This window comes from Heterocephalus glaber, unplaced genomic scaffold, assembly GCF_053883595.1.
Source record: "Heterocephalus glaber isolate CG9 unplaced genomic scaffold, H.glaber_assembly_v1.0 deba00001760, whole genome shotgun sequence".
NCBI lineage: Eukaryota > Metazoa > Chordata > Mammalia > Rodentia > Bathyergidae > Heterocephalus > Heterocephalus glaber.
This window is the reverse complement of record NW_028258457.1, coordinates 987,597-1,008,690: the sequence shown is the minus strand read 5'-3', so window position 1 is coordinate 1,008,690 and position 21,094 is coordinate 987,597. Positions and strand designations below refer to the sequence as shown.

At 44.2% G+C, this 21,094-nt stretch overlaps 2 pseudogenes; both read left to right on the top strand.

Moving 5' to 3' along the window:
- Positions 1-11,073: 11,073 nt before the first annotated feature.
- LOC101696890 (small ubiquitin-related modifier 2 pseudogene) lies at positions 11,074-11,808 on the top strand (annotated as a pseudogene).
- A 7,176-nt stretch (positions 11,809-18,984) lies between these two features.
- Positions 18,985-20,141, top strand: LOC101699228 (solute carrier family 35 member G1 pseudogene; annotated as a pseudogene).
- The last annotated feature ends 953 nt before the right edge of the window (positions 20,142-21,094 follow it).

Genomic DNA, 21,094 nt, shown 5'->3' with positions numbered 1-21,094 from the left:
AGAAAAGTGGCTTTGCTTTCGTGTTTGCAGACATCTGTGCTGCCTGTTTAACAGGAGCTAGCTGTCCTCACAGTGGGTGCTACATACTCTGTGTCATGCTGTTATTTTGGTTGAAGTCTATGGAGTCTACAGACCTGTGGTTGGCAAAAAGGAGGGAAAAGGATGTAAATAGCATTTTCATACAATTCATAAATTCTTCTTTGATACTACACCAAATTCAAAAAGTCATAATTTTGCTAGGTGAGGTGGCGCATACCTGTATTGCCAGGTACTCAGGATTGTGAGGCAGGAGAATCACAAGTTCGAGGTCAGCCTGGGCAACTTAAGACTTAGTGAGATCCTGTCTCAAATAAAAGAGAGCCAGGTATGGTGGCACATACCTGTAATCCCAGCACTTTGGGAGGCTGAGGCAGGATTGGAAACTATAGTCCTGCCTAAGAGTCTGTTTCAAAATAAAAAATAAAAAAGGGGCTGAGGAGGTAGCTCAATGGTACACTACCTCTGGTTTGACCTCCAGTACAAAAAAAAAAAAAAAAAAAAGCAGAAAGGGCTGAGGTACGGTTCGGTGGTAGAGAAAGCACTCTATCACGAGTGAGGCCCTGGGTTCCATCCCAGCACCACAAAGAAAAAAATAGAAAATTGTAGTTTCTTCCAGATCACAGGTAGTGAAGGAGATGAAATTATTTTAATGGGTTCTCTTTCATTAAATCCACTGCTCTACCTTGTACGTTGGCTACTTTTTACTCCTGCACAGGTGTTGACTTGATCTTTTGGAAACAATCAATTCACTAAGATAGGTAAATCTTCCAAATAGTGACACATTTCATTCCATCAGATTAAAAAATCCCATTTTTTAATATCCCCAATAGACTTTCTCATAAGGAAAGTCTTCATCCATCCATCCATTCATTCATTCTTTTGTTTTTTGAGACAGGGTCTCACCATGTAGTTCAGGCTGGCCTTGAACTCATGGTGATCTTCCTGCCTCAGAGGTACTGGGATTTCTGGTGCACACCACCATGGCTGGTTTCATTAGAAGTCAGGCTGGGGGCCGCAGCTCAGTGGTGAGTGCTTTTGCAGCATGTGCAAGGCCCTAGGCTCCAGTCCCAGCAGCCCCCAAAACATCTTTCACTATTGGGAGCTGTCAAATCCCTGGTGACAGATACATGCCTACCAAAATTCTAATCTGAGCGTCCAGTTTTATCATTGTCACAAGGACAACCAGTTGTTTTCTTTTTTCTTTTTTTGGTACTGGGGATTGAACTTGGGTCCTTGCACTTGCAAGGCAGGCGTTGGAACCATTGAGCTGAATCCCCCGCCCTAGCCAATTGTTTTCTTGAAGAAGCAGGCTCTTACTTCATTCATCTTGGAGGAAATTTCTGCCCAACACTGAAGTCTAAATCACCATAATTAGTCTATCAGTTGTTCATTCAAATAAATTTTGTATTGCATGAAAACCCCAGTCAATTCAGCTCTCAACTAAGATATCCATCATTGTCCTATTTTTAATGCAATATTAAAAAGACATGTGCTTCAGGGTCAAGATTTAATAAAATTAATAATTTTTAGTGAGTTTGGCATGGTGGCCCATGTCTGTAAATCCCAGCACCCAGGAGGCTGAGGCAGGAGGATCATGAGTTTGAGGTCAGCTTGGGCTCCATAGTGAGACCTTGTCTCAGAAATATTTTTTAAGCTATTATGAATTGTGCTGCTATAAACATGGGTATGCTTATATCACTGTAACATGATGACGTCAACTCTTTGGGGGAAGATACATAGAAGGGGAACAGCTATTTTTAAAAACCTATTTTTAGGTTTTCGAGGGATCTCCCCACAAGCTTAAATATCACATGGGTTCTCTTACATGAGGAACTCAAAATATAAATAAAGAGCAAAATAAAAGGCAGGTAATAGGAAATAGGGAGATAGATCTTTTGCAAAGGGGAAGGGACCAAGAGATGAAGGAAGGGTGGAGGGAAAAGAGGAGAAGGGGATGAAAAGGGAATTAACCTGTGTTATGAACATGTACCAACTCCCTGTGAGGAATGGACTCACCATGTACTGCAAACGTGCTAATAAAAAATTGAAAAAATCTTTTACTGCTTAATCGAAATAATCTTATTTTAATTAGAAAACGTGTTTATTATGGAAATGTAAACTAAAACTCATAAAATATACTACAGGAGATATATATCTCTTACAAAGTATGTAAAAAGATTCATTCAGCCCCTTCTTCCTTTTTTCTGATGGAAGAACTGGTGAGCATGTAATCGAAATAATCTTAAGTGAAGTTGTTTCTGTTCATCCCTCCTTCCCCCATCATGTCTCCCTTCCTTTCTCCTTCTTTCCTTACTGTGGGTATGTGGTGAAATCCAACTACTAGTAGTGCTGTGATGCTGCACTGATTCCTGCTAAGGGGCCAGCGATTTTCCTCACCATTGCTTTTGTACCAAGAGTGCAAGTAACAACATAGAGAAAAAAAATCATGTCTTAATGTTACCAGTAGTGCCATGCTGATTGATGTTTAACAGCTATTTCTCCCCAGAGAGACACTCTGCATGCCATTTCCCATGGTGTAAATACTTCTTGTAGGGCCAATTTCCAGCTAACACCTGACTCACCAATGCCAGACAATTTTAACACGAGGCTTCTCCTAGAAACTTGTGGCTTTTTTAGGTGCTAGGGTGCTAATCTGTGAAGTCATGGGTTCCATCCCCACCACCACAAGACAAAAGAAAACAAAATACCTGAAAGGGTCCTAGGTTTGGGATTCACAGGGTATACCTAGAATACCTAGACTTAGAGATAGTCGAAGAACACATTTCAGAAGGTCTTAGTTTGGGAAGGTGGTTTCCAGTTTTGGGGTCCTGAAGATTCTTTCCAGGTTCTTGGTGTCATAAACAAATAATTGGACAAGACATGGAAAAGGTAGTGAGGACTGACATTTATTTAAAGTAAAAAAGAAATACACTGTACAGAGTAAGAGCAGCTGCTGAGAAGGTTCACAGCACAGGCAAATGGTGGGCTCCTTGGTATTTCCGGTTCCTAGAGTACAGCAGTCCCATGCAACAAGGCATTTGGGGCGATTGTCGTATTAGAAGCTCACTCAGCTGACATCAGATCTAAGGTGTCCTATCAAAGGCCTGCTTGTTTCCCTCCACATATAAATGAAGAATTGAAGGTGGTGCTTTCTGATTGGTCCCTCTATAGAGTCTGGGAACTTGTTTAGTTATCCCAGATTCTGTGTTTTGTGCATGTATTTTGAGTCTTTGTGATTGACAGGTCATGGCCACTTGCTTAACTGTTTTTGCTCCGCCCTACACCTGCCTCAAGATGGGAAGCAAAAGCACCTTTGAAACCATGTTTTGTTGTTTACATTTAATCTGATTAGGTTGTGTCCTGAAAGCTGTCAAGGCTGCTAGCAGAATGGCAAGAGTCCTGGACTGGGTGGGGTGGAGCGCTTTGTCCTCACCTTGCTGTTGTGCCCATGACAAATGTGGTGGGCATGTGGCTATTATTAGGCACTTTTTGAACCCTTCTGATCCTTTCACTACCTCTGGGCTTTGCTGATCCCATTACCACTTCAGGTGCTAGGTGAGTCCAGCCTCTGGGACCATCTCAGCATTACCTCTGGATGCTGGGGCTCTGCTTGCTTGGAGCAGGAGCCTCCTCCCTGCGGGCATTGCTAGGGTTTAAGTATGAGTAGTGTCCCCTAAAGGTCCATGTGTAAAGGCTAAGTCTCCAGGGTGGTGTGCTGTAGGGAGGTGCTGTGTACCTTTAAGGGGTGGAGCCTAGTGTGAGGTTTTAGGTCATTGGGGGCATGTCCTCACAGGGATTATTGGGCCCCATCCAGCTGTCTGTGCTTCCTGGCTTGAGATGTGAGCTCTTGCTCTGTGCACATTCCCTCCATCTGCTGCCCTCAGCAGAGACTAATCCAGTGGGGTCACCTGATTTTGGACTTGGACCTTCAAACTGGGCATGAAATAAATCTTCTCTCTTTATAATTTAGTGCCTCAAGCCTTTTGCTGTAGTAACACAGAGGTAACTGATGCAGGCCCTGTAACTGACAGCCAGCTGCTTTGTTCTGGCTGGGCCACATGGCTTTGGATAATATCAGTGTTGCTAAACTGGAGCTGTGTTCCTCAGATTCCCTTCCCCGTGTGATTCTGGGTTAGTGATGGCCACAGAGTAGTCAGCATGAGTTTGGGAAATGGATGTAAAGCAGTGACCACAGTTTTCTGTTTCCCTTCAGGGTGCTAGGCATAGCAACACATGTTCCAGACTGGCCGGGTCTTCTCCAGCTCCTGCCAGATCTTGTCCATCTCTCCCTTAGAACTGGGCCAAGTGACCATGCAGCACCAAGGTGCAGGATGCAAGCTTCCCCTGCAGGTTGCCAGTGACACAGCTTTCCAGTGCTTGATGGATTCAGGTTGCTGTTCTCCTTCTGTGGGTTGACTTCCTCCTGTTATCACGTGGATCCAGGGAAATCATATATTTGCAAGTACAGTGTTTGGAAAAATATGAAGTCAAGAGAAAATATTGCTGAGAGCTCATATAAACAAGAAGGCGAAGGTCACAGGGCAAAGGTCACAGAGAGGTGGTAGGTAAGAGGGAAATGATGCCCTGTTTTCCTGTGGAGACAGATAAACAGCAGCACGAACACAGACACTTGGAGTATGCCTGATTCACAAGTCCAAAAATAAACCTTAAGACTGTACAGAGAAAGTATAAATATAGCAATATTAGCTCTGAGTGGCAGCCAATTAGAGGACATAGAGATGATTTTGAAGGTCTCCATGCAAGGCACTGTGAATAGCTGTAAAAATATTTGATGTTTATAGCTCAAGAAGGGGAAGAAAATTAAGAGGAGGCAGTTCATGATCTGATTGTGCATCTGTCATGTCCCTGCCTGCCCCGCCTCTCCTGTCCTCCACCAGGACCTCAATGCCTGCCTCCTACCACAGCCAGCACCTGCCTTCATTTGCCAGGGTGCTTCCTCTGGCCTTTGAGGTGCACATTGTGATCTACACATCAGGCCAGATGTTCTGAGGAACTAATGCTTCCTGTGAGTGGCCATCAACAGAGACTGACCATAGGTAGAGGATAAATACCTCTGCTTCCTTCTTTCTTGGGTGGACAGTTCCAAGATCTGTATTCTGAGCTGCCCCCTGAGGTCCCCAGCAGACTGAGCTCTGGTTGTGCACAGTGGAAGCTTGCTTGATCCTGGCTGCTTTCCTTCTGTCTTACTCTCCATTCCCCCACTGAATCTCCTGAAGCCATCTCTAAAATAATTTTCACTTGAATCAGGTACAGTATTCAGGTTTGCTTCTGAGGGAGCCCAAACTAAGACACACTTCTCCTCCTGCATGTTTATATTTTTCTAAGAATAGTAAGTCTTTATACTTTTTTGCACAGTATTTCACATTTTTCAAGGTACTTTAACCCACAATGAACTATTACTCACAATGAAAAAGAATAGAATACAGACACAATATCGATGAATCTGAGCTGCTTTAGTCCCAGTGAAGGAAGCCAGACACCAAGGAGTACGAATTGTATGGAATTGTCCTTCAGGATCTATGGAGGATTGGTTCCTGGACCCCATGAATACCAGAATCCCATGTGTAGGGAACAGGGAAAGGGACATTACTAGAACTTCTGCAGTAAGTCCTCGTCTCTTGTGAGCCACGATAGCACAAGGCAAGTTAATTAATTATACAGAAAAGACAGAAAAATGAGACTGAGAGAAGAAGCTGAGCTTTGGGCCTGATCAATGCTGCTCTGGGCGGCAAAGACAAAAGACCTGGAGCTTGCCACACCTTTATTTGGTGTAATACCGGGAGTAACAAATGTAACAGATGACCCAGAGGGCAGCCAATTCAGTGCATCGGGAGTAACAAATATAAAAGGTGGCTCAGGGCTGCAGTAGCGAAAATCCTAGAACAATGAGGAACTATGCAGATGAAGATTTTGTTCCTCCCAGCATGTCCTCAGCTGGTGTGATCTTGCCCTGGAGCGTCACAGCATCACTGGACCATTGAGGTTTTAGCTGTGACAGGAAATGAAAATAGTTATGTCTCGACATGCCACAGCTCGCCTGTAGGCAGGAGAACTAGGCCTAATCATAATTTTATTTGTGAGATGATTTTCCCCCCAAATTATGTAGAATTGCTCCCAATATCCATGGATGCTCATACCTCTTTAATAAAATGGCGTGCTATTTGCATAAAAATTATGCACATCATCTTGTAAACTCTGAATCATCTCTAGAGGACTTGTAATATTGAACAAAATGTGAATGCTAGGTAAACAGTTGTTATACTATTTTAAGGGAATCATGGCAAGAAAAAAGTCTGTACATGTTCAGTACAGATGTAATTTTTAAAAAGATTTGTGATCACATCCTCTGGTGTCTTGTTGGTCCTTGAGATGTTTTTTAAAGTTATATGGAAAAATGTTTAAGTGCTTTTCAGTTTTATTTTGGTTGAGTTCTACTGTATTTGAATATTATTGTAGTGTTTTTTTCTCTTGCATTGTTCTTCTTTGAATGGTTTTAATTTCTGTATGTGTGTGTGTGTTTGATAATAAAGTTAGGTTATAAAAAAAGATTTGTGATCTAAGGTGGTTAAATTTGTGGATGTGTGTATTAGTCCAGGTGTCCCCTAGCCCACTGCATGGACCAGTACTGGTCTGTGGCCTGTTAGGAACTGGGCTGCATAGCAGGAGGTGAGCAGCAGGTGGGCGGGTGAATGAAGCTTTGTCTCTATTTTCAGCTGCTCCCATTGCTCATTACTGCTTGAGCTCTACCTCTTGTCAGATGAGTGCAGCGTTCAATTCTCATAGGAGCACAAATCCTACTGTGGAGTGCACATGTACAAGATCTAGGTTGTGGACTCCTTTAAATCATCCCGAACCTACCCCACCTCCCAGTCCGTGGAAAAACTGTCTCCCATGAAACCAGTTACGGGTGCCAAAAAAGGTTGAGGACTCCTATTCAGTTTTCTGTCCCTAAAGAAAATACCCGAGATAATGAACTTATAGAAACTGGCTTTGGCTCTCAGTTTTGGAGGTCTCATCTGTGATCGATTGGCCCATGCTGTTGGGACATAGCAGCACTTCATGGATGGTGTGTGAGGTGAAGCAACATCACTTACATCGAGTCAGGAGCAAAAAGGAAGAGTTTGGGGCCCCACAATCCCCTTCAACACCACACCCCCAATGACCTCACTTCCTCCCACTAGGCCCCAACTCTTCAAGGCTCCACCACCTCCCGGTGGTGCTACTCTGGTTTCTTTTTTTTTTTTGGACCTTGAGCTTGCAAGGCAGGCGGCAGCACCACTGAGCTAAATCCCTGGCCCCCAGTGGTGCTACTTTGGACACCAAGCCTCTCTTACTGAGGCCTTTGGGAGACATTCCAGACCCAACTATAGCAGTGTGGAACCCATGGATACAAGAGCTGAATGGCTGTCAATCCATGTGGTTTTCTCGGGGGGGAAAAATTTTAGGGATAGATAATTAATGAATGCTCTGGACTGAGGGTGGAAAAGGCCAACTGGGGCACTGGAACTGTCCTGTATGCTGATTTTGGTGATGGTTACACAACTGAATGCATTTGTAAACACTTATAGAACTGTACATTAATAGTGAACTTCTTTCTCTGTAATTTATGCCTCAATAAAAAATCAAAAAAGAGCATCCACCGGGCTGGGGATTTAGCTCAGTAGTTCTGGCGCCTGCTTTGCAAGTGCTAGGTCCCAAGTTCAATCCCCAGTACCCCCCCCCGCCCCCCGCAAAAAGAGCATCCACCATCATTATGTTATTCAGTTGCCATAACAACTTCACAGTAATCAGGCATCACTTTGAAATTTTTTCAGCCAACTGTTTTGACAGGTGTCTTTTTGGTGGCTATTGCAGAATATTGGACACTGGGTAATTTATAAAGGAAAGAAGTTTATTTAGCTCATGGTTCTAGAAGCGGAATGTCCAAGATCAAGTGGCTGCCTGTGACAAGGGCGCCAACCTGCATCACATCAGCAGAGGAGTAGAAAGGCATCCAGGCATGTGTAGGAGAGGGAAAACAGGAGGGGTAAGCTTCCTTTCTACTGACCCATTCTCATGAGAACTCACCTACTCCCACAAGACTGGTATTCATCCATTCATAAGGATGGAGCTCCATGACCCAAACACTCTTACAGGTCCTACCACCTCTCAGCACTCTTACATGGGAGGGGAACCAAATTTCAGAATGATCTTGGAGGGAACCAACCTATTCAAACTATTGGAAGAGGTGCCCTAATGTGGTAACTCCCCTTCTCTCTGATGGCTCCAAACCTACTGCCATTGTCTTCCTGCCCACTTTTCCTCTCTGGTTGCTCTCACCAAGGTCACTAGTGACCTGGCATTTGCTCAAAGCCATGGACACTCCAGCTGTGCCCTCCTTGAGCGGCTGTTGGTATCATAGATACTCCTGGAGCCCAGGGACTTCTTCAGCCCATGGTAGATGTAGCTCATGGTGTTTCTCTGTCCCACCCATCTTTGTTGATCCTTTATCCTTCTCTCCCCCTTTACCTGGCTTTTCCTCCACTCCTATTTGGGGTTCATCAAGGGAGAACCACCTTTGCGGCATCAACACTCACACATAATCTGCTGGGGTATGGCTGTAGTTTGAGTTAAGACCCCCTCCCCAAAGGTTCATATGTAGACGTTTGGTACCCAGAGTGGTGGCATTAGGTGATTGCAGAACTTTTCAGAAGTGAAGCCTGACAGGTGAGCTGGTGCTGAGGTATACCTGGGGGGCTGAGGCAGGAGGATTGTGAGTATAAGACCAGCCTGGGCAACATAGTGAAAACTTGTCTTAAAAAACAGAACACAAAAACCCAGAATAACAGCAAAAAACAATAAAAGGAGCACTTGCTACAAAGTGATTAGGTAACGGGGAGCACTGGCCTGGTAAGGGATTAGTGTAGTTCTCGTAAGATCCTGCTTAGTTCCCTCAAAGCAGGTTGTTATAAACAGAGCTGTGCTGGGCTATAAATCCTTCTGTCTTCCTGTCTTGCCATGTTGATATCCTCTCACCTTAACCCCAATTCCCTAGCCCTAACTCTTACATGGTCTCCTGTCATGATGCCATCTATGGCATTGTGATGTAGCCAGAAGGCCCCCAGATCTTAGCAGATGCTGACAGCATGATCTGAAGTCTCCAGAATGGCGAACTTAATCAGCCTTTCTACTTTGTAAGTTCCCAGCCTAAGGTATTTTATTATAACAACAGAAAACAGACTAAGAGGTATACTTAGGACTTCCAAGTCATTTTCACGTTTCATCTCCTTACTATCTGGTTGTCTGGATTTCTAATTTGATGTTCAACAGTTTTTTCAGCCTCCACATATACAACTTATAAATCAGGTATTCATCTTACAAAGTTTCCAGAAAAAACCCTACAGCTCAGGGGTATTGTTATAAGATCTAGAGGGTAAATTTCATCTTATAAAGTCAACTCGAGAGCACCTCCTCAAACCCTCATGGAACCATGAGTAATGTTAAAGAATACCTAAAGAAAAGGGTATATTCTGAGACTTAGGACACATAGATTTTACCTAACTCATAAACGAGGGAACCATTCAATACTAGTTCAGAGGACAATTCAATAGCAGACACAATTACAGATCAGGAATATGGGGCTGGGTGTAGCTCAGGGACAGAGCGCTTTCTCTGCGTCTCCTCCACACACCACAAACACACAAAGAGGAAAACTGAAGTTGCAGTATAAATTGGGCTCTTTCACTGTGGTGGAGGCAAATGGGGTGAACTTCTGATGGGTTTTACAGCTTTTCCATGTATATAGAAAAGAATTGCAGATATTCCACAATTTATAATGGAATTTCATCCTGATAAACCTAGGGTAAAATGGAAAAATCATAAGTCAAACCAGTGCATAAGTCCGGGGACCACTATAGTTTGCATTTTGTTAGGTATCAAGAACTTTCAGAATTGTAAAATAGCTCAAAGGAAGGGAGGGAAAGGCTAGAATCAGAATAACCTCTAGCCTAGGGCTTGGAAAGCATTTTTGTTAAAGGACTGGGTAGTATCTTTTTTTTTTTTTGGTACCAGGGGTTGAACTCAGTACCGTGTGCTTGTGAGGCAGGCACCGGAACCACTGAGCTAAATCCCTGGCCCAGGACTAGGTAGTGTCTTAGGCTATGCAGCCCTGTAGTTTCCTTGATGGTTAATCTTACTGTCAACTTGATTGGCTAGAAAGACGTCCGGGAGATTAGTAAAGTACACTACTGGGGATGCCTGTGTGGGTCGTGGGGTGTGACTGTGGGGACTACATCTAGTCTCTGGCCCCTTCCTCTGGGGCTTTCCCCCTGCTTCTAGCTCCTCAGGTGCCATGAGGTGAGCAGCTCTGCTGCCCCATGCCCTTCTGCCATGCTGCTCCTGCCTCAGACTTCAGACAGAACCCTACAAATTGCAAGCCCAAATCAACTTCTTCTTCTTGAAGTTTTGTACATTAGGTTGTTTCTCTCAGCATCAGAAAAGCTGACTAATACAGTCTCAGTGACAACAACTTAACTTGGCCATTGTAGCCTGAAAGCAGCTGCAGATGACATAAATAAGTGGCTGAATTTGGCTTGAGGGGTGTAGTTTGCCAATTCCTGTTGTAGATGGACAGGACATAGGTTTCCACTGAAGCAAATATTTTTCCCTGAAATAAGGCAGAAAGTGTTTTTCTTTTTTCCTGTGCTGGGAAGGATTGAACTCAGGCCCTTCACACTGAGCTACATCTCCAGTTCTTTTTATTATTTTGAGGCAGTCTTGCTACATTGCCCAAGGTGGGATGCAACTTACAATCCTTCTGCCTCAGCCTTCTGAGCTGTGGAGATTATAGGCATGCAGCAAAATGCCTGGCTTTCCCAGAAGTTTTAAAAATAAAAAGATATGGTGCATGCGCCCTCTCCCTCGGCCACTGCTGGCGCCTCCTTCTGCCACTCCTGGAGCTGCTTGTGTGCTCATTCAGTGCGGACCTGGTACCTCTTTTGTGATGTGGCAGCTGAGAAGACTTGGGCACTCATTATGGCCGATGAAAAGCCCAAGGAAGGAGTCAAGACTGAGGACAATGATCATATTAATTTGAAGGTGGCGGGGCAGAATGGTTCTGTGGTGCAGTTTAAGATTAAGAGGCATACACCACTTAGTAAACTAATGGAAGCCTATTGTGAATGACAGGGTTTATCAATGAGGCAGATCAGATTCCGATTTGATGGAGAGCCAATCAATGATACAGACACACCTGCACAGTTGGACATGGAGGACAAAGATACAACTGATGTGTTCCAGCAGCAGACAGGAGGTGTCTACTAAAAAGGGTAGCTGCAACAACTCTACTCCAGAACTCTGTGCTTACAGACCAAGAATACATTCTCAATTAGAAAACTGCAATTTGGTTCCACCACATCCTGACTACTACAGTATAGTTTTCTCTATTCTTTCATTTATCCCTTCCCCATTCCTTTATTTTACCTAAAGTATCTGGTGTATGTGCACAAGCATATTGCTTTTTTTTTTCTTTTTACTAAATGGCCAACAATATGTTTTGATTGACATCAGATGGAGATGGGATGGGGAGATACTGTTTGTGTGAAAATAATTCCCTCTCTCCATTAGTGGCATGCTCATCAGCTCTTATCTTTATATTCCAGTAAGTTATTTTGCTCTCATTGTTTTAACAGAAAAGAGAACAACATAAAAATCCTTGCATACCTTGTTTGATTGGAGAATTTTAATGTTTTTCATTTATCATTGTAAAACCAAGGACAATTTTATAAACTTTTTTATTTGTAGCTGTTACATGTAGGACAATCTGTCTTTATGTAGGAGTAAATTACTCTTTAAAAGAAAAAGAATCCTAGATAGTTTTCTCTTTAAGTCAAGTGTCTTGTTTAAATAAACCTTTTGTTTAAAATGGAAAAAAAAAAGAAAACAAAAGATACGGACATTAAAACACCATTTTAATAATTATTTTATTATTATTTCTTGCAGTGCTGGGGATGGGACCCAGGGCCATGCAGGTGCTAGGCAAGGACTCTACCACTGAGCCACAACCACAGCCCAGCTCATTTGAATAATTATGAATGGTGCACTAATCAGATTGGTTCCTGGATTGGTTCCTGGTAAATGTCCCCATTGTAACTTACTGGAATTGGGGCTGTGATGGAAATCCAATAGAGGTCACAGGGGGATTCTGGTCAGCTTTACTTTGAAAGTTCTTAGGTTATCACATGATTAGGGGCCAGCTAATACAGCCCACAGCCCAAGCCCACATGGGCTGCAAACCCTAAAATGTTTACTGTCTGGTCTTTTGTGGAAAAAGTTGCAACCATCTGTACTTAAGGATTAGGAACAAGCACACTTTGATTTTGCCCCTGCCTTGCTGTGTACCTTCAGTTCACTTACTTAGCTTCTCTGCGCTTCTATTTTCACATCTGTGAAATGGAGACATTAGTGGTGCTGAAAAAGGCTGTGGCAAGAATGTACCTACTTGTTACACGGGAAGCTTTGGGGGTGGTTCCCAGGATATAATAATCTTTCAACAAGTGCTAGAGAGCTGAGGAAGGAAGAAGAGGAGTGGATTAGTTACAGCTAGTGGGTTGCCTTAAGCCTTCTGTCAGGCTTTGCCTTTTCAAATATGTCCCTGGTTGCTCTGTTCCTGCCATTATGACGCAGCGCTGGGCCCTTGCTTTTGGTCTGCCCAGTCTCCAGACCTATGAGCCAAAATAAGCCTCTTTTTTATTATATAAATTTATCCAAGTCAGGTGTTTTGCTATAGGCACAGAAAATATATTAAGACTGTTATCTAGCATCCCTGGTTAGTTAGAGTTGGACTTTCCTTTATGTCCCTGTGTCATCTCCTTCTGTCACTGTAACAAAATACTTGAGGTGATTAACTCATAAAGAGAAAAAAAGGTTATTTTGGCTCACAGTTTTGGAAGTTTCAGCCCAGCATTGAATGGCCTCATTATCTTGGGCCCCAGCAAGGTTGTATATCATGGGAGGAGGCAGTGGGTATTGGAAAGCTGTTCACTTCATGACCCGGAAGGAAAAAGAATGGGGAGGAGGGGCTGGGATCCTCCCACCCCCTTCCAGCGAGGTCCTGCTAAGACCTGAAGCCTCCCGCTAGGCCTTGCCCTCTTGAAGTGCCACCTCCTCCCACAGCGCCACCTGGGGGCCTTCTGGGGAAGTTCAAGGTCCACACCACAGCAGCTTCTGCCAGACTCTACCTGGAGTCTTCCTTCACACATCGTGCATTCACCCAGCTTATTTCTTGCAGTGCTGGCAATGGAACTCGGGGCCCTGCACATTTAGGCAAGCACCCACCACTGAGCCGCACCCCTGCCCCTGCCTGACATTTTTGGAGACACTGTAAAGTGCTTCCCTATTTCATAATCACTTCATCAAGATTATTCATCCGTTCATGACTTAGCCTATTTTATAGGCAGGAAACTGAGACCCAGGTTAAGTAACCATTACGGATTGAATTGTGTCCCCAAAAGTTTGTATGTGCAAGTCTTAACTCACAGTACTCCAGAACGTGATCTTATTTGGAAATGGGGTTATTTTAGGTGTAATTGGTTAAAATGAAGTCACTAGGGTGGGCCTTAGTCCATTCAGGCTGATATGACAAAATACCAGAAATTGGGTAAAACTTTTATTTTCTGTGGCACTAAGGTTTCAATTTGTGGCCTTTGCACTGAGCTACATTCCCAGCTTTTAAATTTTTAAAAAAAATTTTACAGACAGTGTCTCTCTCAGTCATGAAGTTGCCCAGGCTGGGCTTGAACTTGTGATCCTCCTGCCTCAGCCTCCTAGAGTGTTGGGATGACAGGCTTGCGCCACCACACCCAGCAAGACTGAGTAATTTACAAACGACAGCAATTTACTTCTCACAGTTCTGAAGCCTGGGAAGTTCAAGGTCAAGGGCCGGCCGATTCAGTGTCTAGTGAAAGTCTCTATCCCTGCTTCCAAGACATGGAAGGGGGATATCCTACCTCTATCCCTACCCCCTGACATGGCAGAAGGGGCAAAGGGCAGAAGTTTCCTACCGCCCTTTGTAAGGGTTCAAATCCCATCCATGAGGTCAGAGCCCTTCCGACTTCATCACCTCCTCAAAGATTGGCTTTGCTTCCCACTGAGTTGTGTCTTAGGTGTGAACACAGGAATTTTGGGAGGACATATCCATTCCAACCACTGCAGGCCCTGATGCAGTATGATTGGTGTCCTTAGAAAGAGAAAATCTGGGCTGGCTTGCAGCTCAGTGGTAGAGCATTGCCTGGCATGTGCAAAGCCCTAGGTTCCATCCCCGGCACTGAAAACAAAAGGAAAACTAAGGGGAAATTTGGACCAGGCCTTCACACAAGAAAAACATTCTGTTTTTTTTGTTTGTTTGTTTTTGGTACCGGAGATTGAACTCAGAACCTTGAGCTTTTGAGGCAGGCGCTGGAACCACTGAGCTAAATCCCCGGCCCAAGAAAAACACTCTGTGAACACAGAGCCACAATTGACAGTCCGAGACCCTTCCTTGGCCAAGACCTGAGGCAGACCCTTCCCTGTGAGCTGCACAGGAACCAAAGTCATGAGATCCCCCTGCCTCAGCCTTCCAAGTACTGGGATTACAGCCTCTTTTTTTTTTTTTGGTACCCAGGATTGAACTCGGGTCCTTGCGCTTGCGCAGCAGGTGGCAGAAACCACTGAGCTAAATCCCCGGCTCCAGCCTCTTTTGGTTTTAAATGATTGGTTCACACAGGTGAGGAGGAAGGTTCTGGTGCTGGGGATGGAAGCCAGGACCTCCCACAGGCTAAGCAAGTGAAGACCACTGAGCCACTCCCCAGCCCTATCCCACTTCTTCTTTCTTGTTTTTCTGTCCTAAGTACCCTTTCCTCTCCCCTAATATACAAGCAGGAATTTTCTTGCCTGGGAAAATGGGAAATGTGCTCACTGTGCCTTGGTGGCTGGGTGTCATACTTCCTAGTGTGCTTCGTGTCACTCTCGGGAAGAGACCTCTGTCACCACTCAGGGCTTAGAGATTTGGCCAATGGCCTGCGAGGAAGAGGAATGTGATAGGGCGAACGGAACTGTAGAGTGACATTCCCTCTTTTCCTGGTGGCTGTCTCAAAAGCAAATGTCGCCAGAGATACACATACCTGTGTGGTGGAATTGTCCTTAAGATTTATTTGGGTGGTGGAATTCTCCTGGAGAATCCATTTTCCTTTTTCTTTCTTTTTTTCTGTTTCCTTTGGTAGCAGAGAAGAAAAATAAACAAAATGAAACAAATAAGCCACAAGCAGGCTCCTGAGAAAATGCGACCTGAATTGCAGTGACTCAGAAAATACTGCTGATAGGCAGAGGATTTAGCTCAGTGGCCCTGCCGCCTGCCTTGCAAGCACAAGGTCCTGAGTTTGATCCCTGGTTCTGGAAAAAAAAAAAGAAAAAAAAAATACTGCTGAGACCATGGTGACCAAGAACCGGTGGAAGGAGAATGACTGGGGTCCATTTTCACACCCACCCCCTACGCCCTGGGCAGCTGAACCCAAAGACGGCAGCCAGGGTTGGATGCGCTCTTACTTTCAGTCTGGTTAGCCAGGGCAGGCGCTCACAGGGGAGTTTACGTATTTATAATTTAATAATAACAAACTGCTGAAGAGTTTATTACTGTGACCTCAGAGGTGCAGAATTTTGCTTTTCCTTTTTAAAAAATATTTTTATCACCATGTTTGGAAAATATAATAATTGCATTTATCTTGGGGGATTGGTACATAAATATATTGCATCTTGATCATTTTTACTTCTCTTTCCCTGCCTGCCCTCCTGACTTTCCCATGCCCCATTTCCTTCCCAGCTCTACAAAGTCTACCTCCCCATTTCCTATCATCTGTCTTTTACTTTGCTCTTTAAATTATTTATATTTTAGGTTTCTCATGTAAGAGAAGCCGTATGATATTTATGCTTGTGTGTCTGATTTATTTCACTTAACATTATCATCTTAAGGTGCTTCTATTTTTCTACAAATGCCTCCAGTTTATCCTTCTATATAGCAGAGTCGTACTCCATTGTGTATAAATACCATATTTTCTTTACCCATTCATCTGTTGATGGACATATGGGCTGCTTCCCAGACCTAGCTCTGAGGAGTCATGCTGCTATGAGCCTGAGAATTTCGATTGAAAATGATTTCCTCTGCTTCCTGTCTTCTGGTTGCCCTGAGTCATGTGCATCTTTCTGCTGGAGGCCACACCTCCTGCAGGCTGTTCTCTCTGCACTCTTTTTCTGTGTGTTCACTCTGATAACTTCCCTTCTTTTCCCTCTCTGACTGGGGAGGTGATATCTCCCTGTTGTTGTAACATTTCTTGTAACACCCAACTGAATTAAACACCTTGGGAATTCCTGTGGGTGAGCGTGCTCTGTTTCTGCATGGCCCTGATGGATGCTATTAGTAGTAGCAGCAGCAGTGACTAACACATGTGTGTTACCTTCTCCAATCCTATGATGTAAATGTGGACACCATCATGTGCATCTTGCAGATGAAGAAGTTGAGGTACAGAGTGGTTAAGTAGACCCTGAAAAGTCACACAGAGATAATGGTGGTGATGATGATGATGATCCGAGCAGAAGCCAACATAACGTACATACTTGATGTGTCCAGCCCATGGTTGGACATAAGTCAAGTGTTCTCTGGCTACATAAAGCTCAGGAATCTGCAGAGTGAATGAACTCTCACAGCGTCTTTGAGTTCCCCAAATGGGGACTTTGGAGTGTGATATTCGAGGCTAGAATCTCCTCCGTAGTCACGTTCATGGAGAGCCACACGTGTCGCCAGCCATCTGGGCGATTCTTAGTCCAGACAAGGTAACACCCGAAATGTGTTGTCCCAGCTGCAACAGAAGCCAGTCTAGGCACAGTGGGTTAAAGCAATGTCATTTGTCCCCATGCCCCTGCGAGTCAGTGGGGGCAGGCTGATCTGTAGGGCTTAGCTGGGTGACTCTGCTGCATAGCTCTTTTCCTTCTTCTGGTTCTGGTGAGGGCAAAGGGGGAAGAGGGAAGGTGGGAATCTAGGCTGCTTCGGAGGCCCGGGGTTTGAATGGGTTCACTGCCATTTCTGCCCACAGTGTTTCTGATGAAAACAAGTCATGTGGCCAAGTCCGAAGCCAAGGGGTGGGCAGTGCATGCCACCCACAACGAGAACAGGGCAAAGATACGCAGACAGGAAGTCGTGAGTGATTGGGGCCAACTGTGCAGTCTCTTCATGGTCACAGACACAAACGTCACAAGGGTTCAAACGATGGCTGATTCAGGATGGTCTCATTTGCACAAAAGAAAAAGCGGGACTTTTTGACATTTAAAAAGACTTTTAAGGAAACTAGGATGGCTATTTATGTCCCCCTTGAAGTGACTCATGCAAGTCATGTGATTTAAAAATAGGAAAATTCAATGTTAATTGCACAGATTTATGGTTCCCTGTACAATAATAACATCTTATATTGCATAGCATTTTTGACTTCACAATGCATTTTAGTAGCCATGTCTTATTTTATATTCAAAATAATCTTTCTCAAATTTTATTATCCTAGTTTTAAATAGGAAGGGATACGGGCTTAAGGGACTTTCCCAGGGCCACACAGCTTACAAGAGTCAGAGCCTGGCATCTATGAAAGCACTGTACATGGAGCCGATGATAAACGTTCACATAGCCCATAGATCACTAAACTAAGCTTGGAGGCTGGTCCAACTTGGAACTAGTTTTTATAAATAAATTTTTATTGGCGTGTAGTCAGATTTACAAAATATCACGACTACTTCTACAGGGGTGGAAGGGGAAAGGAAAGATAAACATAAGTGACCTTTGCTTCTGGTCACTTTGCATTCTGTATGCTCTCTCCAAGCTGCTGAATTAGGGGCTAGACTTCACCACAGAGAGGCCATCCCAGCCCGTCAGCAGGGCCTGCATCCTTCCTGTCCCCTGACCTTCCCACCTCCTTAAAGGAGAAACCTTCAGGCATACACAAAGGACAGGAAGGAACACAACAAAAGCCACAGTGAACCCCCATGCCAGACTCACTCTGCATTTTCAGGTAGTAACTTGTTCTGCTTTGTCCTTGTCTTCCCTGCTCCTTTCTGAGGAAAGCTTTTTTTTTTTTTTTTTAAATGGAGGTGAAATTCACATAACATGAAACTCATCATTTTAAAGTGTATTAAAAAAATAGAATAAACATTAGGGCTGAGGATTTAGCTCAGTGGTGCCGCCGCCTGCTTTGGAAGCACAAAGTCCTGAGTTTGATCCCTGGTACCAAAAAAAAAAAGAAACAAACAAACAAAGTGTATGATTCAGTGGTGTTTAATATAGTCACAGTGTTGTGCAACCATCACTACTTTCTAGTTTCAAAGCATTTTCATCACCCCTAGAGGAAACCCTATGCCCATTAGCAATCACCCCTCTTACACATCCACCTCTCTCCAGCCCCTTATAACCACTAAAAGTCTTTCTGTCTCCAGGGATTTACCTGAACTGAATATTTCATATGAATGGAATCATGCAGTATGAAGCTTATATGTCTGGTGTCTTTAACTCAGGTTGAAATTTGTGAAGTCTATCCACATTGTAGTAGGTATTAGTACTTTTCCACTTTTCTTGGCTGTATGATATTCCATCGTATAAATGTACTCTGTGTTATTTATCGATGTTTCACTGATTGGTATTTGAGTTGTGTCCTAGAGTTTTTCAAATATATGTTTTTATCAGTGCATATTCACTTTACAAAACATTGGCCTCACTGTGGCATTTCCATACATGTCTATTTTGATTGCATCCATTCCTCTAGTACTGCTCCTTGTACTCTTTTCCTTGTACCTTCCCCTTGTCCTCTTGTCCTATTTCCTCTTGAGATTCTTTTAAAAAGCTGTTCCTCGCAGGCAGCGGAGCAGCGGCTGCGGGCGCCAGACGGACGGTGCACTGGCTGCGGGGAGAACGCTGGCCTCGAGATGGGGCCTCAGGAGAGTGCCCGGGAGTCCGCCGGGAAGTCCTCCGATCAGGGGGAGTCTGGATCGTCACTAAATGACCCGGCCCCTTCGAGCCTTCGAGCGTGGGTGAAGAGTCGCAGGCGACTGGAGACCCCAGCCGCGGCAAATGTTGGCGCTGCCCTCCCTGGCCGTGCGCCTCGCGCGCGGAGCCAGAAGCCAAGAAGAAAGCACCCTGTCCTGGACTTGGCTTGTTTTACACATTATTGTCTGCTTTCCTTTTCTCAGTGGCCTCTTTATTTGTTAAAAAAGTGCAAGACGTCCATGCTGTAGAAATTAGTGCATTTCGATGTGTGTTCCAAATGCTAGTTATTATCCCTTGCTTAATAGACAGAAAAACTGGGTTTATAGGCCCAAAAGGTCAACGACGTTTCCTCCTTCTCAGAGGAGTCCTTGGTTCTACTGCCATGATCCTTATATACTATACTTTCCAGACAACGTCCCTCGCAGATGTCACAGTTACCTCCTTTAGCTGCCCAGTGTTTATGTCTCTGTTTGCTGGGATATTTCTCAAGGAAAAGTATAGCCTTTGGGATGCTTTCTTCACCTTGTTCACAATCACTGGAGTGATCCTTATCGTGAGACCACCATTTTTGTTTGGTTCCAACACTTCAGGGACGGAAGGAAGCCATTCAGTCCACCTTCAGGGAACATTTGCAGCTATTGGACATGCCGTGTTTGCTGCAATGACTCTAGTTATCCTAAGAAAAATGGGAAAATCTGTGGACACTTTCTGAGCATGTGGTATTATGTCATACTTGGCCTCACTGAAAGCATCATCATCCTCTTGATACTAGGAGAATGGAGTCTGCCTACTGTGGGCTGGACAGGCTGTTTCTCATACTCATCAGGCTCTTGGGTTTGGGGGGTCAGATACTTGTCACGAAAGCAGTTCAAATAGAAAAAGCAGGACCTGTGGCAATAATGAAGGCAGTGGATGTGGTCTTTGCTTTTATCCTTCAGATTATTTTCTTCAATGATGTGCCTACCTGGTGGACAGTGGGTGGTGCTCTCTGCGTAGTGGCCAGTAGTACTGGAGCAGCTATTCACAAATGGCTTCAGAGTTCCAAATAAAGCGTTATTGTTGAAATCTATATATGTTTTTAAGCATACCGTCAGCCAGTTCAGACATACTACACACATATACACACACCTGGAAAATCTGCATTTATTCCTTGATTATATTTAATAAATTTCATAAATAAAGTACCTTTTTTTTGGAAAAAGCTGTTCCAGGCGTTACATTACCTCATCCATGAACACATCAGTATACATCCCTAGCAGATAAGGACTTTTTCCATACTGGGATCTTTGCACTGAGCTCCATTCCCAGTCCTTTTTTGAGGGGGCAGGGTCTCTTTTAAGGGCTTGAGCTTGCAATGTTTCTGTCTCAGCCTCCCAGAGTGCTGGGATGATAGGCATGCACCACTGAACCTGGCCAGGGACTTCACACACACACACACACACACACACACACACACACACACACGCACACAATACCACAAACAGAGCTTACAAAACTAACAGCAAGTTCTTAAAGTCCCAACAGTCCAATCAAGTTCATGTCTCTCCAACTGTCTCAACAAGGCTATTTTTCCCAAAGAAGCAGATCTCTGCATTTTCACCCTACCTTGCGGGGGATGGGACAAAGACTCTCTGTGCCCTGGATATTCTTATAGCAAAACCTAGAACCCTCGTGGTCAGACAAAGGTCACTTGAAAACAGCCCCGGGTGGGGTGGCTAGAGGAGTGACCCACAGGCAAAGCACTTGAGACCTAGGTTCAGCACTGGGGCAAAAAAGACCTGAGGTCGTCCTGGTTTTTGGAGTCAATCTACTTGAATTGCAAAGAAACCTACAGAGTACATTGCTTTTTTTTTTTTTTTTTTTGGTACCGGGGATCAAACTTGGATCCTTGCACTTTCGAGGCAGGCAGCAGAACCACTGAGCTAAATCCCCGGCCCTAGAGTCCATTGCTTTATGCATCGAAAGACTCAGTCTCCCCTTTCTTCATTTTCTGTTCCAATCCTA